Consider the following 17778-nt stretch of genomic DNA (forward strand, 5'->3'; position numbering starts at 1 on the left):
AGGATGGAATTGCTTGAAGGGAAGTTCACAGCACTTTTTAAATATCTCACTGGTTTAATAATAAATCTTATATTAGGTTCAAAGGAAAAAGACATCCGATAAATTCATTAGCTCTACAAGGACTACCAAATAACTTCTACACTATGCAATTGTTTAAGATACAGGACAAAATAAGGGACTAGATTCTATTTTCAGCAAAAAAAAACGTGTATCATTTTAAGCTCACATAAAGAAGTAAATGGTGAAGTGTGCTAAGAATAGGACTGCTGGTAATGACAGATAACACTACTTATTTAAGTTTATTTGAAACTATCCCGAATGGAAATATTTTAGAAATATTGCCTAGCAAGCCTGCTGTTAATCTTGGAAAAAACACTGTAAAAATATACTGGTATGTCAGATAAAGAAAACTGCAATTTTCTTTTTGTATGCTATGAATAAGAGAAAGTTTGCAGAAAATCTGTCATCTGTGGGGATTTTTCTTCTCACCCTTAAAAAAAAGAGGTTTATTTCAACGTACTTAAACATTTATGATGTAAAGAGAGAATAATGATCTTTCCTTTGCTAGCTCTTTAAATAGCATCAATTTAAATATTGGGTAGTCAATGTTAAATATCTGTGCTGCTTCTTTAGCATGTGAATTCCTCCAAGTCATATGATGCATCTCCCCAGAGAAGTAAAATTATCTGCATGTCTCTGAGAGGGAAACGAGACTGAGACACTCAGAAGTATGTAGCTGTGCTAAGAATCAAGCCTTAGTCTCCTGAGTTCAAGGCTAATGCGTTAATTGCTGCACAGCAATTAAAAGCGCTATAACATACACAACATAATTTCTATCTCAGAGCAACATAAGGTTAAAAAACCCACCATCGTCAGTACTGTATCAAAATATTGCACTATATTTACATGCATACCAACATTCTCTATGCTTGTGGACTTCAGGCCTTCAAAGAAGGGCCAGCAAAAAAGGCTAGCATCCTTACTTAAATTCCTACTGGAATCCTCCCTGGTTTAAGAAATAAAAGCAGGTGATAATCTTTGACCAATCTAAAGAATCTGCATAAATCATATCAACTAAAGTCTATAAATTCTGATTAAATTTGATCATCTCCAATACATTTTTCCTAGTTAATATATTGCATTGCCAGTGTGCCTCTGTAATTTGACATTTTAATAGTAGGAATGTTTCAAGATGTCTTGGTTTGATTATCTTAGTTACTGTTTGAAGATACTCCTGATGACTACTGTTCCATGAAGAAATCTAGGGTTATCATTTTTAATTGCTGTTATTAGAAGGCTCATAATATACTGTTTCACACTGTGTCCTAAGTGTGTGTCCTAACCATATGTCCTAAGACAGAAGCAGAAAGTCAATGCTGACATATTCCTAGAAATGTTCTGCACACAGAAAAAGCAGGGATATTAGAAAGACTCAGAAATTCTTCAAGATTGTCCTCAGCTGGAACTGGGTCACTGGATGATAGCTCTTGATTAACATGTAAAAGTTTAAAATAGCCTCTACTATTTTTTCCCTAAATCTCAAAGATAATTCTGGAATATCAAGTGGTGGCACTACAGGAAGAAATCAGACTTTCCTCTAATGAGTAGAAGCTTCTGACTAGTTATAGACTGATTTTTCCAAAATCTGTGGTTTTCTGAGCTTAGATTTCCATTCTAAGTTCATCTCAGGATGAAAAATGAACTAAGAAGGACAGACAGAAGTGGCAAATGGAGTAGAAGGAAGAACAGTAAGAACTCCAGCTTACTTCAAAATTTACTGCACATGCTGGTTCACTTGCCATGAACCACTGCATCCCAGTACATAACAACCTACCTTGGAATAAGTTGCAAACATGAATATTTAAATAGTCCATTAGTCTAGGCTGACATCGCTCTATCAAACGGCAAAAGATTTGACTTCTAGCAGCCTTAAAAGAAAAAAAAAAAAAAGGCAAAAAAAAAAGCAACATTATCTCATTGCACCTCACATAACAAGACTGAACCATATCCGATGATTCTTTCTTGCCTCTTTTCTGAACTGATAAAGTGAACAGGATCTCACCAGTCTGCGCTGTTACACATGGTAACCTCCAACTCTACTTAAAATGCTATTAGGGTATCATGTAAGCCATAATATTTAAATACTGTTGATATAGTTGCTATTTCTTGTACAGCATCCACCAAGCCCTATCTTACTGGGCAGTAGAGAGATATGCCTTTCGTTCTCAGGCATCTTGTTCTCCAGTAGCAAGTGGATATCCCAAAGGCAAGAATAGAGAGGGTATGGTTTAGAATATGGATGTGGTACAGCACACCCGTATATGGATGAAAATATAGAATATATGTTAGAACATATGAGTTACATAACCTTTTATGGTTGAATTTTTCCAAGGACATATATTTGAATTCTTTTTCCTAGTCATGTTTCATACGTCTCAGTTTAATTTAATTTCCTATAGTAGCTTCAGCCAAAACATACAGGTGAGAATGTGGAAGAATATGTTCATCCGTTTTTTTTAGTTTAGTAAGATTAAGTGAAACAAACATTTCTCCCAATCCCCTCATAGAATTTATCTGCCACATAGCTCATGGATGACTAAAATTTAACTTGAAATGTTTGTGGCTCTTACTATTCAAGCCACACCTCACAAACAGCTGCACACCTGAAATATGGGCTATGCCCTCTGTGTACTTAGAATCTATAAGGCAATGCAAACTGAGATCATGGGGGATTTAAAACATTCTCTGCCCGCGATACAGATATTTTTCAAATCTTCAGAGCTATAATACTGCTTTTATCACAAGTATGTGTGTTTGTGTTGACAGAACATAAAGAAGAAGCTTGAATAGAAGAACACTGCTGAAATACCTCAAGCAGTCTGCTGTGTGTGATCATAGGATATTCAAGGACTGCTCCTAACCCAGTTAACAAACTGCACATGAAGAATATGTACTGCCTGTATAGAATAATAAAGGGATACATCAATATTGACCTATGAAACTTGGTTGCTACATTGACCATGTCTGTTTGTGTCCTTGCTCAGCAACACCTTCTTACTTTTCCCCCATGGTGTGCTAGCAAAGCGAGAAAAATACCTTGAAGTTTCTAACGCTATTTTTGATATCCATTAACTGTCTTACTTCATTAAGGGATACAATAGGTGTAAAAATATTTGCCCCACAATAAAATCTGGTATAATCTAATCAACTGGTCTAATTTGCACAACTATTGATTTTAATGGACTTTGGCTTATATCACAATTTTGTGGTGTATTTGGACAACAAATAGGGTTTCTGAGCTTCCCTTTTCTGGCTTTGCAAAGTCTTTGTTCCTTTTAGATAGTCAGAAAGCTTGAAAGTGTAATATGAAACCTCTCCCTACCCCCATATATACTTTGCAATACCTCGATAGCCAAGAGGTGTTTCCAGGTTGCTTGATGGAATGTCCAAGTAAAGGAAGGTTGAATTGAGGGAGTGAACTATTTAGAAATGAGGCATAAAGTAATTTGAGCTGATAATTTTCCATCAGTTCATATGACATCTACCAGGGTAGTATATTTAAAACAGTATGAATGAATGCTCTGTTCTTTCCTGAATTTCAGGTTAACATGAAGAAAGTTGCAGAGCTCTGCTGAGGTCCTCAAACACAGGTAATTTTTAACCATTACTGTTTCTCAAAGAAACAATTTATAATAATCAGGGAAGAGTCTGAAGTCCATATGAGACAGTCATACAGACATATTACTAGGTGATTGTATTGGAAAGGTTTATTTACAGAATGCTATTTCCAGCACTTTGACATCTCTGGTGAGGATACCCTACACTTTATAGTGCAAATCTGCTCCCTAGCGGCAAAAACTTACCACAATTTTACAGAAAAATTCTGATGTTATGAAGTAAATTCATTTTTAAATTAAATTTAATAATTAAATAATTTTACATTTAATAAATTTATTTATTTATAAATATTTATTTATTTATAAATAAATTTACATTTAATAAAATTAAATAAATTTAATTTAATAATTAAATAAATTTACATTAAATTCATTGTTCTTTTTCAAGTGTAGGGAATGAGAAAAAAACCCCACCCTTAATTAATTAAATAAAAATTTGAGTGACTGAAGCTATGAGTATGTAACTCTGTTTAGATCTTATAATTCTAGTGATAATTCTACCAATAATTTCTCTGGCAGTACCAGATCAATATTTTGTAACATAGACTTAAAATATATTTGAGGTAGGCTGATCTAACAAAAAAAAAAACAAACCCACATTTACTGCTGGTGTGAACTGTGCAGGGTTGTATCAAGTTCAAATCAGCAAGCTTGAAAGCCTGCAAGACTGGGATGTCAACTCTTTATGAACATGCATGTTACTACCTGTCAGTGATATTTCTTTCTCTTTAAGCTAGGAAGCTAACCATAGAAATAGGAGATAGCAATGTCATTAGATCATTCTAATCATTTCCCTGTTACATCTTTCCTTGCATAACTTTTCAAAAGAGACTTCAAGAAAGACTGGGAAGAAATGTTGCACAACTGAATTTACAGTCTATTCATTTCACTTTGGAGACTTGTAAACCACATTTTTAGCTCCTGAAATCATGATTGTGTTTAGATTAGGCTGAATAGCACAACTCATTCTAGCCTTTCAGCTACTTCATTCTTCATTTTAGTAATTCACACATAAGCAGGTGTTCGCTTATGAACATCAGTAGATTAAACTACAGAGAATAGCTAAATTGGCCATTAGTCCCCTGCATCAGTACTTGGCTGAAACACGTACATGGGTTGAGGCATGAACTGCCAGTTTCCAGTCCAGGAAGCAAAAGCTACCTGAAAATGGCTATTTTAACGTGCAGAAGTTCAGCAGCACCTACGTGTGCATTCTCATCCAAGGGCACAGCATGGAGTGTAATGACCAGTTCTGCTATAGCCTCCAACATACCTGATACTTACAAATATCTTGCCAGGATAAAACTGAGTTTTATGAAGACTTAAGAGGATTTAAGTGACTTGAGAAATATTTTGAATTCTCCCTATGTCAATGCGTTTGTATGATATTTGGTGGAATTCAGTAAAAGAAAGATTAAGAAGAGTGGAAAAAGAGAGGATTAACACAAAAAAATGAGGTTACACTTCATGAAAAACAGATCCTACTTCAAAAGTACACCGACTTTCTTAACTGCTAGCCTTCAAACCTGGGAAGATGATAGAATCATAGAGTAGTCAGGGTTGGAAAGAACCTTAAGATCACCAAGCTCCAGCTCCCCTGCCATGGGCAGGGACACCTCACACTAAACCATGTCATCCAAGGCTCTGTCCAACCTGGCCTTGAAACACTGCCAGGGATAGGGCATTCAGAACTTCCCTGGGCAACCCATTCCAGTGTCTCACCACCTTCACAGTAAAGAACTTCCTCCTTATACCCAATCTAAACTTCCCCTGTTTAAGTTTTAACCCGTTACCCTTTGTCCTATCACTACAGTCCCTAATGAAGAGGCCCTCTCCACTGCAGTGGAGGTTTTTATCAGTTGAAGTCCCAACTCTGGATTTTCAAGACAGAAGCTCACTTGGACGTGCAAATGCACACAGCTGCAAAACCTGTGTATTTGCCAGTCAAGTGCATCTATAAATAGCTAATCCTTTAGCACTTTCCCCCTGCAATGTTTTTGAACTGCAATAGTGCACAATAATTCCTCATTGTGCACTTGCTCTTACACTGTAACTAGGCAACAGCCCTATCTAACATCCAGCTGATCCTTGCCCCAGACTGCTAGCAATCTAAGGGTCTGAATGTAATTAAGAGTGTGGGAGACAGGCAGACTGGTCTGCATAAGGGAAGCCTCCACAGTGCAGCAGCTGCCTAACTCACAAAAATGTTCCAGACTGGCACAGTGCAGAGGATGATTTGCTGCAGCATTTAGAGAGGGCAACAAGGTTGTTCTGTGTTTGTATAAAGCTTCTTGCATTTCACAGTACTTGCAGACTCCTGTTATAACCAGGTTGCTGTACAAACTCAATCAAAGTTCTGTGCAAGGGAGACAAATATTTTGTTTTCTTTGCAGAAAAAAAAAGTGGTTATGGGAGTGCCTGGTGAAGCAAAACCTCCAGTTCTGTAAGAACAGGACACCTTGTTGCTCTGTCCCGGACATAGCTCAGATGAGCACTTTGGAAGCTTCTATCAGTATTTCTACTCAGATTATTATTCTACAGCACGAAAAAAAATATATGCAGTACTAAATTCAAACTTAGATTGGCTCAAGATTATACTACAATGTCAAGGGGTACCATTTCCACTTAAATCCAGAAATATTTACATCAAGACTGATGTTAAATTTGAAAACACAAGTTTTTTAGGGGAAAAAAAAAAAGAAGATTATTTCCTATGGAGTCGGTACTACAAGACAAACAGTCCAGATAACTTACCTGGATTTTCCAATTGGACTACTCAGGACAGTTAAGGTGATAAGGAAACAGGTGCACCTGCTGTTCCCTGGCGTATCTGAATATATAGATGTGTAAGTGTACAAGGAAATCTCATACTTTGCTCTCATAATATATAGCTGAATATATAGCTGAATTCCAAATAACATGATTTTTTTTAAGCAAGGGCTGTTACATCTACTCACATACGCTGATAGTGGGCTATTACTACTTTACATTGTTCCTTTTGCACGATATTGTTAAAAGTACTCATAGAACCATAAAGGATTTATATAACCATAAAAGACTGTCCCTAGCTGAACCAGTCCAAAGTCAACACGCTGTTAAGTCACTCCTTCACAGCTGTAGTTTCCAATAATTATGAAATCATTACTGATACAACCTCATGCTTTTAGGAGGCATTGTGTCAGACTTACTTGCACCATTTCTAAAAGACTTATAAAAATAGAGGCAAAGCAGTGTTGCTCAGCACATGACTAACTGCAGAAATTGCTCAAAGTATCCTTGGCTAATGATTTGCAGAAGGTCAAAGAGAAAAGTAATTAGTGTGCTGGAAGATATATATATATTTGCAAACAGAGCTTTTATCTTGGGAGCAAACTGTCATACGACATTTGTATTAAACCTGGGAGGGTGATGGGTAATCATCATAAAGCCGAAAAGAATGAATACTGCAGGAGGGAGGGAAGGCCTTGTGGTTAAGATAACATGCCTCACAGCAGGACAGTCAGGAATGAATTACTAGACACAGGAAGAATGTAGGGCAGCATGTCAGACACATGAATGATATTTTTCCAGTGAAATGCTGTCAGCATTTAATCCTTTCTGACTTGTCTTTCCTCAGTTCTTTTTATTTTTTTAATGTTTACCATTTTAATAAGAAAATATAAAGTATCTTTCATAAGAATGCAAAACTGTTTTGACAGGAAAACTGAGCCTCGATTCAGATGACAGCTTGATTTTCATCCTGATTCCCACTCATTGCTAAAACTTAAATTTGGCAACTGCAATTCCCACACCCCCCCCCCCCCACACACACACTATTCCTCACCCAAATAATTTTTTAACTAATTTCTTAACTTGAATGTGGATCAATAGTGCTAAAAGGAATAATATCGTAACTCTACTGCTCCTGCCTCCCTCCAAAACAAAGGCAATAAAACCCAAGAAAAATCTTTAGTTTATATGAAATTTAAATGTGTTAAAAAGCTAAGAAGTGTTTGTGGGCCAACTGCTATTACTTGAATACATTAAAATTAAAACAGGTAATGGATGAATTATTCTTCACCTATTAAGCTCTCCCTTGAACAGTCTGTTTCCCTACAACCTCAGCATAAAGACTGTCTACAACATTGACGTGTCTTTCCATTTCAGCACCTTGCAGCCCCTTTCAGAAATCACCTGGAGAGGACCACCTTTCTATTATTTGTGTGCTCTCACTCAGCACCTATCCCCACAGTGTCTAAGGTCCTGCTATCACTTAAAACAGCATGACTAATATCTGCCATATGTTGTTTGTACTCTCATCCTTCCCCCAGGGAGGAAAAGTGCCATAAAGAGTTCTGTTTTCAAGAGGATTTGCTTTTTTTGTTGGGTTGGGTTGGGGTTTGGGGTTAGGCTTTTTTTTTTAATTTTGTTTTGTTTTGTAGCAGATGTGGAAAATTAACTTATCTGAGCTTTGGCCCACAGAAAGGGAAATTCATTCAGACTCAGCCTGACAAACATTGCCAAGTCAGCAATGTTCCCTTTGTGGGCGGCAGAACACACCTCAAAAGCCTCCTGAGCACAACTGCAGGATTACCCTGTGGGTGGGAAATCGTCTTATCCCCACCCACAGAAGCATCAGAGATCAAACCCCAGTGCCCTGAGTTTCATGTGGAAATCGAGAGACACAATTACCTCCGTATTACAAGTACTTGGAGACATCACACCAAACAGTGTCATGTTCTATTTCTGAGAAGTAATAAGGTTAAGATCTATGTACAGTGCTTGCGGTAGCCTAATTTTGTGGTATCTGCAACTTTCTTTGACTGAACTTACTTATAGAGGAAATATACTTAATCACAGCTGTCATCCAGCAAGATCAACATCTAGCAATGAGGGCCTGTGTGGTGTCCTCTACCTTCTCCTGCACTGTTTTGTGTCTGTGGGTTTTGATGTGCTTTTTTTTTTTTTTAAACAAACAAACAACAAAAAGCCAAAACCAAACAGAGCCAGCCCCTATTGTTCAGAGCACTGCTACCATTTTCACATTATGTGATTATTTTATTTAACCTATTAGCCCTCCCAAGGAGCAAACACCATAAAAAAAGATAAATATATGTCTGAAAGAAGTTTCATCAACTGACAAATGATCAACACCACAGTACAGATTTTCGAAATGGAAAACTAACATAACTGTGTCATCTGAAAGCTATAAAACTTATAACTACAAAAAGAAGAGGTGCTAAAATGAATAATGCATTGTTTTTCCAGTGAAATATCACTGAATAGTCTTAAGAAAAGTTTGTCAGTATTACTGTAGCCTTCTACCCATTGATATATTCACTAGGGACTGGCTCAAGACTATTAACCAATCCTATGCAAGTTACACATACTTTAAAAATAATTTAGTCGCTATGAGATCACCTCCACATTAGACCCAAACTGATAACTTCCTGGTCCTACTGTTTATTCACAGCGCACAACTGTTTCATGTAGGAGCCTTTTAGGATTGGCCTAGCACCTTGCTTTCCTGGATGAAAGAGCTTTCAGGATTTTTAGGGACACCAACATAACTGTCCCTTCAAACAGCTGCTGAAGCATCTGGGGGGGGGGGGGGGGGGCAAGCCTTTCCTATAGCTCTGAGGTGAACAAATCAAGAATTAAAAAATATTTCCCGGCTATCCCATCTGGCCTTCTTGCTGCCATTTCCTAACAGACACACACACATACACAAACAAGCACACACACACACAAAAATTCTCAGATCTTTCCTGGAGTCTGGCATAAATGTGTAAGGTAAGCATAGTAGTCTGTTATTTTTACTTTCCTGCAACACTATTGCATGAACTGTAGCGTGAAGCGGCTTCAGTGTATTGCCTCTTGCTGGCAGCAGATGTCCCCTTGTGCCCATCACTTGGCATTTGTAAAAAGGCTAGCAGCTGCAAAATTACATGAACATCTGCTGAACAGCAGACTTTTTTTTTACTTTACCTATTCCACAAAGGTCTAGGCATATGTAAAATATGTTGCTTCTATGTTTTTGTAAATGCAAGACTGAAAGATCAAGAGAAAATATCAAAATTTTGTGAATCTTAAGTCAGTTTTTACTTTACACTTTCTAACAAAGAAAATTAGGATAACTATTCTTAGTTGAATTTGCCAGTTTAACAGAAAAATCATTAGGCGGTCCATAAATACGCTCCACTGAGATTTCTTGTCTGGGACTTAAATGTATTTCCTCTCTAACACAGAACGTGTTTTATGTAATTGGGCACCTAAATACCCGTTTTCAGAGCCTGGTTTTGGCAGGTTAAAGATATATACAAGAAAGCAAGTAAAATAATTGGAAATTTTTTTATTTCATATTTTGCACTTGACCTTACATTTCTGAGGGCAGCAGAATTAATTTCTGAGTGTGCACGACTTTAAGTAAGCATAAGTTCACAGTTTTAGATACTAGAACATTACAGCTCCTCTAAGCTAATGGGAACAGGAGTAATCCTCTTGAATCAGTTACAGCAGACAGCCACTGTTAGCTGTCAGTGCTACTTCAGTGGAGTTACAGAAATTACACCACTCATCAAGAATTTCTTTGGTGGTGGGGTCTCAAGATCTAACCCACAACAATATTCTTTCAAACCCTGAAACAGTTAAGACTTCTTAGTCTTAGGGCCAACAATCTGGTATAGAAGCTTTGCACAAGTTTCTCTATGAGGCAATACAAGTGTGGTTAAAGGGGGAAAAAAGGTCTTGTTTCTGTAGCTAGCCACACATCCAATTTTGGTCAAAATTTTTAAGGGAAAAATCACTTGGAAAATGTACTGTAATTTTGCAAATGTTTTTTACACATTTGTTTCTCCATATGGAATAATGAAATGTGTCTGGGAATGCTGGTACCACAGCTCCAAATTCTTATTGTCTCACTTACTTCCTGATGAGATCCATATACAAAAAGCCTTGAAATACAAATTGACTGCAAAAACTCCTGTTGCACAAGTCACCCATTTCACGATAAGATTGTTGGGCAATTTAACAATATATGATTCTTATTTCACCAGCTGTGCTTGGAGCTGAAGCAAACACAGGTAACTATACAATATCACAAGACTGAACACAGAAATCCTAGGAACTACTTAAGTAGAAATGCTGCAGAATCTACCTAATGGTTTCCTTTTCTTTCCATATAAATACAGACATGACTCAAAGAATCAGACCAAGACTTTTTACCTCCCAGATATAAAGGAACCAAGATTTGCTTAGAGGTACATCTAAATGTTCTCAATGTGGGTTTTTTTTTTTTGTGGTTTTTTTTCCTTTAGACAAAAATTAAATGTGTTATAACTGAAAAACACAGCAAACCTACCAGGACAGAAAGAGATTGGATTGCTTGCTGGTTTTGGCATGCACTATCAGAGCTGATAAAGTTAATCAGCTTTTTCGAACAGAAATGTAGCAAAAAGTTTCTTTTTCAAGAATGAAGCATTTATGAGACTTTTCTCCAGATTTCACCCACTCACCTAAAGAATCAACTATTTGCATTTGCATCAATCAGTGGTCTCTGTTATTCATACTTGTCAGAGAAAGTAAGCTCTCATCTCACATTCTCCTTTATTTGGTAACTGTCTACAAGTCAACATGCTTGTCCTTTCCTGTCTTATGGGAAAACAAACCAGAATCTTTGGAGAGTTGTTTCATTGTGTTACTATGTTTAAGCAAAGACCAACTGATTTTAAGCTGCTTTATCATCTTACACCTCAGTTAAGACTAGTGCCATGGTTTAAAGTAATCAGTCAGAATATAACCCACCAGTACAGAAACAAAAATCACAAAGAAGAAATCGCAACAGAAAACCGGCTTGCTTGTTTTCCAAGCCAAAATGGCATAAGCAAGGCAAGCTCTAGTCCACTGTGTTTCTCAGAAGACTTTTAAGACATCGGCTGTCCTACTTTCAATATGAATTCTAAAGTGAAACAATGGTATAAATGGGAATTTATATTTAAAATAGCCTATCATTATAGCTGCAAAATTGCAGCCATTTCCCTCAAGAGGAGGGAAAAATACTATCAGGATAATCAGGGATAATTAGCAGAATATTCAGATGGAGCACAAGCTAAGTTGTGCCAGTTTTTTTCACTTGAAACTGCGCGCTAGCTTCAGCAGCTGATGTAAACGTGCAGCAGACTTGTCCTCCAGTGCAAACATCTTACAGAAGCAAAGCTACAAAACCAGTAAGTGTTTCATGATTCACTGGGAAATTCTGAAAATCCTCAAAACCCAACTTGTGCATTGATTCCAGCAGACTTTCACTTAGACTTTCAGAGCTCTTGGAAGGATCAGAATCTGTCTTGAAAAGCCACCAGTATTCACCCATTGACAAGGACCCTGTTGTTATCTCAATTCCCTGTTAAATCCTACAGTTCAGGTCCCTCTGGCAGGTACTTTTAAACAAATACTTTGTGTGGGAAAAGTGTGTGGAGGGGTTCTCAATCACTATAAATCCTGGCATTATTATTTTATCCCATTTATTTTATCTTTTAGATGTTAACTGCTTACAGTTACTTAGTTTTGTGAAACATCTGGGGTGACTATGGATGCTTAATAATGGAGAAGATAAGTTTGTATTCCACTAGTTTGATATGAAACACAGTTAAATAAGGAACCATGTTTTTACTCAGGCCTTACTTAGGTAAAATCGTACAGTTTAAGAGCCAGGTAAGAATTTCAGATCTTAAAAGAGCATTGCTTTATCAATTAAAAAATGTTTTAAGCCACATCTGTTCTGAATTTGTAGCAGTTATGTTGCAACTCTCTGAGTAGCAAACATACGCAAGGTGTTGCCTGCCAGATTTGACTAGCTTTGCCAACACATGCACACATGTTTTACCTATAACCACAAAGAGTTTCAACTTGTGTTCTGGTATGTGTAACATAGATCTGTAAACAATTTGGTGCCTTTCTGTGCCTCAGCAGATCAGCAAGAACCATGAGTTGGCAAAGGACTACTTTGTGCTTTTCTGGCTGAAATTTAGTTGCTTTTTTTACATGCAGTTTTTCAAATATACTTTTGGGGGAGCAAACTCCATGCTGAAAACCATGTATTAAAATGCTGACGTTACGGTAACTTTTCAAACTTCCCTCTGACAACACCATCTGAAGTCTCTGGTTTCTAAACTCAAGTATGCTGGCAAGAGTTTCACAATCACATGCTGCAGACTACAGTTACCATTATAATGCAGAACCACATGAACAGCAATGGAGCTAAACTGAAGAAAAGAAAAACAGAAAAAGCCCCACCAGCATCTGTAGAAGGTGTCACAGAGTCATTGAATGCATTAGTAATCTATGCTTGCTACAGTCAGCACAATGGAATTTCTGAGAACACTGAATATTCTGCAGACCTTAGTGAAGAAACCCAGTCATTAAAGAGGAAGAACAAAGATTATGTTCTTACAGACAGCTCAAACTGCTCTCAAAGCTCCTGGAACTGGTTTCTGAAGATTTACAGCTGGCTTAAAACTTGAAATAAACTTCCAGCCTTAGAATGCTAAAACAGCATGCATACTACAATACTTTTATGCCCTGTGGTGTTACACGGATGTAAGAAGCTACCAGAAACTAAGTCACATGCACCACAATAGAAGTACGATCAAGAGACACTTTTACTTTCACCAAAATCTTCAACTATCTGCTGTCATTCCATTTTCCCTTAGGCCAACAAAAACAACCACTGCACAGAGCACTGCTTTATCCCAGTTGTAATCTGAGTTCCGTGTTCTTTTTCTGCAGGCCTGAAAAAGTTCGATAGCTCTTTTCTACCTTTCATCAGAAAGATTTATTGACAATTAACTGTAGAAGAATGAGGAAAATAATCTCTCCTTAATCTTTAAATATAATCTGTTACCTGAATGGATTAAACATGCATTCAAATTTAATACTAGGAACTGGGTATGTGATACTTGATCCAAAGCAAATTCATCGAAGCTGTTGCTAGAATACAGGTATCTATTCTATTTCTCTCTATCAAGAGAACAAAATTGTCATTTTAATCTTAAAAAAGCAGCTTTCACAAGTTTCACTGCATCTGGATCACATGCTAAACCTGAAATTTTGGTGAGCACTTACAGTCACAGTCCAGTGCAGGGAAGAGTTTATCTCTGATACTGACACAGTCTTTCACAGGGTCTGCTGAAGATCTCTTGTGAAACTGAAGTAGGATGTAGACACATGCCTGTAACATCATGACTGTGTAATTGTCTAATCATTTGCCTATTCTTTGCAGACAAATGAAATCTACAATGCACATTGTGCCATTTTCAAAAAACAGACTGAATTATCTTACTTCAAAAGATTCCAATATCTGACTAGATCAACCAAATTTTCACCTCCACGTAGGACTCAAAGCCTACTGGTATGCCCACAGCATTAAATGGGCAGCTTCATGCTCGCTTACTTTTTCTAATGGATCCTTTTTTTTCTGAGGCATGCAATTGCAACTACGTGAAGTTTTCCTTAGTCATCACAGAACTGGGCCTGTCTGCTGCCAGTTACATTTAAGACAGTTCTGTCATGTATTGGAAAGTTTGGTGCTTAGCCCAGTGCTGCCAAGCCCACCTGGGGAAGAGGACTGAAAAGAAGTGTAAGCAGGAGAGAGACTGCTGTGCCTACATCTATCTCTGTGCCAAGTTAGCTTTTTGTTCCAAAGGCCCACCATTGGCTGAATATGCTTTAAAAAGAGGACCCTGGCCATTCATACACAGTTACAACCGCCATTGACTCCAAAGAGTTGAGGTAAAATTCGGTCCCACTGTATGCCAGTAAAATCATGTCATTTCAACTTCATGCCACTTTGGCACAACAGGTGTTCAGGGTGCCATGATACAGTTTGGAATAGCTAGAATGCACTGCTCCTCTGACCAGTAGGTACCCTTACCCTTACACAAAGCTTCTGTTAAAGGTTGCCATTTCCAGGTGTTTCCCAGACAGATCTATGACAGAATTCTGCTGGTAAAGTTAATTCAGAGCTAATTTACTACAGAACTAGGATTAAACACATTTCCAAGAAGCAGTGGTGCATGGCTTGAGATAATGCTAAATTTATCCTGTGCTCCACTCGGCTTGTGAACAGTTTCGCCTCTGCGTATCAGGTAGATTACGGAACTCGATATTCAAGTTCTTCTTGGCACTTGCACAGTACTCTTGCAACATCTTTCTGCTTCCCACTAGGAGCTGAGACACAATTTTGGATATTAGTATTAAATTTCCAACTGACTTTGGACATTTTCTGTGCTTGCTGCCAGCATCATCTTGGTTTAGCATCAGGTTTCAAGATAACAAAACCTAAAAAAAGCTAACTGGTATTATCCAGCTATTCTCCTTGCCAGTACAGGATTGCATTCTCAACACTTTGTTTTTTGTGGATAACCACAGAACCAAGTTATAACTAGGCATGCTACTAATGTAATAATACAAGCTAAGCTTTCACCACCCAGAACACCAAATCATAGAATGGTTAGGGTTGGAAAGGACCTTAAGATCATCTATTTCCAACCGCCTGCCATGGACGGGGATATCTCACATTCGACCATGTTGCCCAAGGCCCTGTCCAACCTGACTATGAACACTGCCAGGGATGGAGCATTTACTACTCCTTTGGGTAACCCGTTCCAGTGCCTCACCACCCTCACCGTAAAGAATTTATTCCTTGTATCTAACCTGAACTTCCCCTGTTTAAGTTTGAATCCATTACCCCTTGTCCTACCACTGCAGTCCCTGATGAAGAGACCCTCCCCAGCATCCTTACAGGCCTCCTTCAGATACTAGAAGGCTGCTATGAGGTCTCCACGCAGCCTTCTCTTCTCCAGGCTGAACAGCCCCAACTTTCTCAACCTGTCTTCATACAGGAGGTGCTCCAGTCCCCTGATCATCCTCATGGCCCTCCTCTGGAATTGCCCCAGCAGCTCCATGTCTTTATTCTGTTTAGGACACCAGAAGTGCACACAGTGCTCCAAGTGGGGTCTCACAAGAGCAGAGTAAAAGGTCAGGATCACCTCCTGCAACCTGCTGGTCACGCTCCTTTTGATGCAGCCCAGGATACAGTTGGCTTTCTGGGCTGTGAGGGCACACAGAAGCCGGCTCATGTTCAGTTTCTCATCAATCAACACCCCCATGTCCTTCTCTGCAGGGCTGCTCTGAATCACTTTTCCGCCCAACCTGTAGCAGTGCCTGGGATTGCCCTGACCAACAATTCCAGGTCATTGTCAGTGTAGGACCTGGCACATGGCTTGTTTGAACTTCATAATGTTGTCATTGGCCCACCTATCAAGTGTGTCAAGGTCCCCCTGGCTGGCATCCCTTCCCTCTAGTGTATCAACCGAACCACACAGCTTGGTGTCATTGGCAGAGTTGCTGACGGCGAACTCAATCCCACTCAATGGACTCAATACCCATGTTGCTGACAAAGATTTTGAACAGCATCAGTCCCAACACTGACCTCTGAAGGACACCACTTGTCATCCCTCTCCAGCTGGACACTGAGCTGTTGATCACAACTCTCTTTGTGCAGCCATTCAGCCAATTCCTTATGCACTGAGTAGTCCATCCACAAAATTGATGTCTCTCCATTTCAGAGACAAGGATGTCGTGCAGGACAGTGTTGAACGCTTTGCCAAGTCCAGATAGATGCCGTCAACTGCTCTACCCCTGTCCATCAGTTCCGCATCCCCATTATAGAAGGCCACCAAATTGGTCAGGCAGGATTTGCCCTTATTGAAGCCATGTTTAGTGTCACCAACCACCTTGTTGTTTTTCATGTGCCTTAGCATGGTTTTCAGGAGAATCTGCTCCATGATCCTGCCAGGCACAGAGGTGAGACAGACTGGTCTGTAGTTCCCTGGGTCTTCCAGTTTCCCCTTCTTGAAAAGTGGGTTGTATTTCTGTGGGTTGTATTTCCCTTTTTCTAGTTCTTGGGAACTTCACCTGACTGCCACGATTTTTCAAATATGGTGGACAGTGGCTTAGCAACTTCACCCACCAGCTCCTTCAGGACCCACAGGTGGATTTCATCAGGTCCTACGGACTTGTGCACATTCAGATTCCTAAGATGATCTTTAACCTGATCCTCTCCTACAGTGGGCCTAAGGTCTTCATTCTTACAGTCCCTGCATTTGTCTCCCAAGGCTTGAGTGGCATAGTCGGAGCAATTGCTGGTGAAGACTGAGGCAAAGAAGCCACTGAGAACCTCAGCCTTCTCCAAATCCAGGGTAGCTAGTGCTCCCATTTCCTTCCAGAGAGGGCCCGTATTATTCCTAATGTTTCTTTTGGTAGCAACATACCTAAGAAGCCCTTCCTGATATCCTTGACATCCCTGACCAGACTCAGTTTCAACTGGGCCTTAGCTTTCCTGACCTGATCCTTATCTTCCTGGACAATGTCCCTATATTCCTCCCAGGCTGCCTGACCCTGCTTCCACCTCCTATAAGCTTTCTTTTTCCTTCTGAGTTTTCTCAGCAGTTTCTCATCCATCCATGGAGGCCTACTGTGCTTCCTTCCCATTTCATTCTGGTCAGGATACAACAGTCCTGAGCTTGGAGCAAGTGACCCTTGAATATCAACCAGGATTCTTGGGCCCCTTTCCCTCTAGGGCTTCATCTCATGCAACCTTACTGAGCAGGTTCCTGGAGAGGCCAAAGTCTGCCTTCTTGAAGTCCCAGACAGTGAGCTTGCTGCACGCTCTTCTCGCTGCCCTGAGGATCTCAAACTCCACCATTTCGTGATCACTGCAGCCAAGGCTGACCTGGAGCATTACATTCCCCCCTAGCCCCTCCCTGTTGGTAAGCACAAGGTCAAGCATTCAAGCATGGCACCACCCTTTGTTTTCTCCTCCAGCAATTAAAAAAGGAAGTTGTCCTCCACACAATTGTGGAACCTCCCGGATTGCTTGTGCCGTGATGTACTGTTCCTCCAACAGATATCAGTGTGGTTGAATTCCTCCATGAGGACAAGAGCCTGAGAGCATGAGGCTGCTCCTATCTGCCTACAAAGGGCTTCATCCACACTCTCCTCCTGATCGGTGGTCTGTAGCAGACCCCCACAGTAATGTCCCCCATCACAGTTGTCCCTTTGATCC

This window comes from Lathamus discolor, chromosome Z, assembly GCF_037157495.1.
Source record: "Lathamus discolor isolate bLatDis1 chromosome Z, bLatDis1.hap1, whole genome shotgun sequence".
Lineage (NCBI taxonomy): Eukaryota > Metazoa > Chordata > Aves > Psittaciformes > Psittacidae > Lathamus > Lathamus discolor.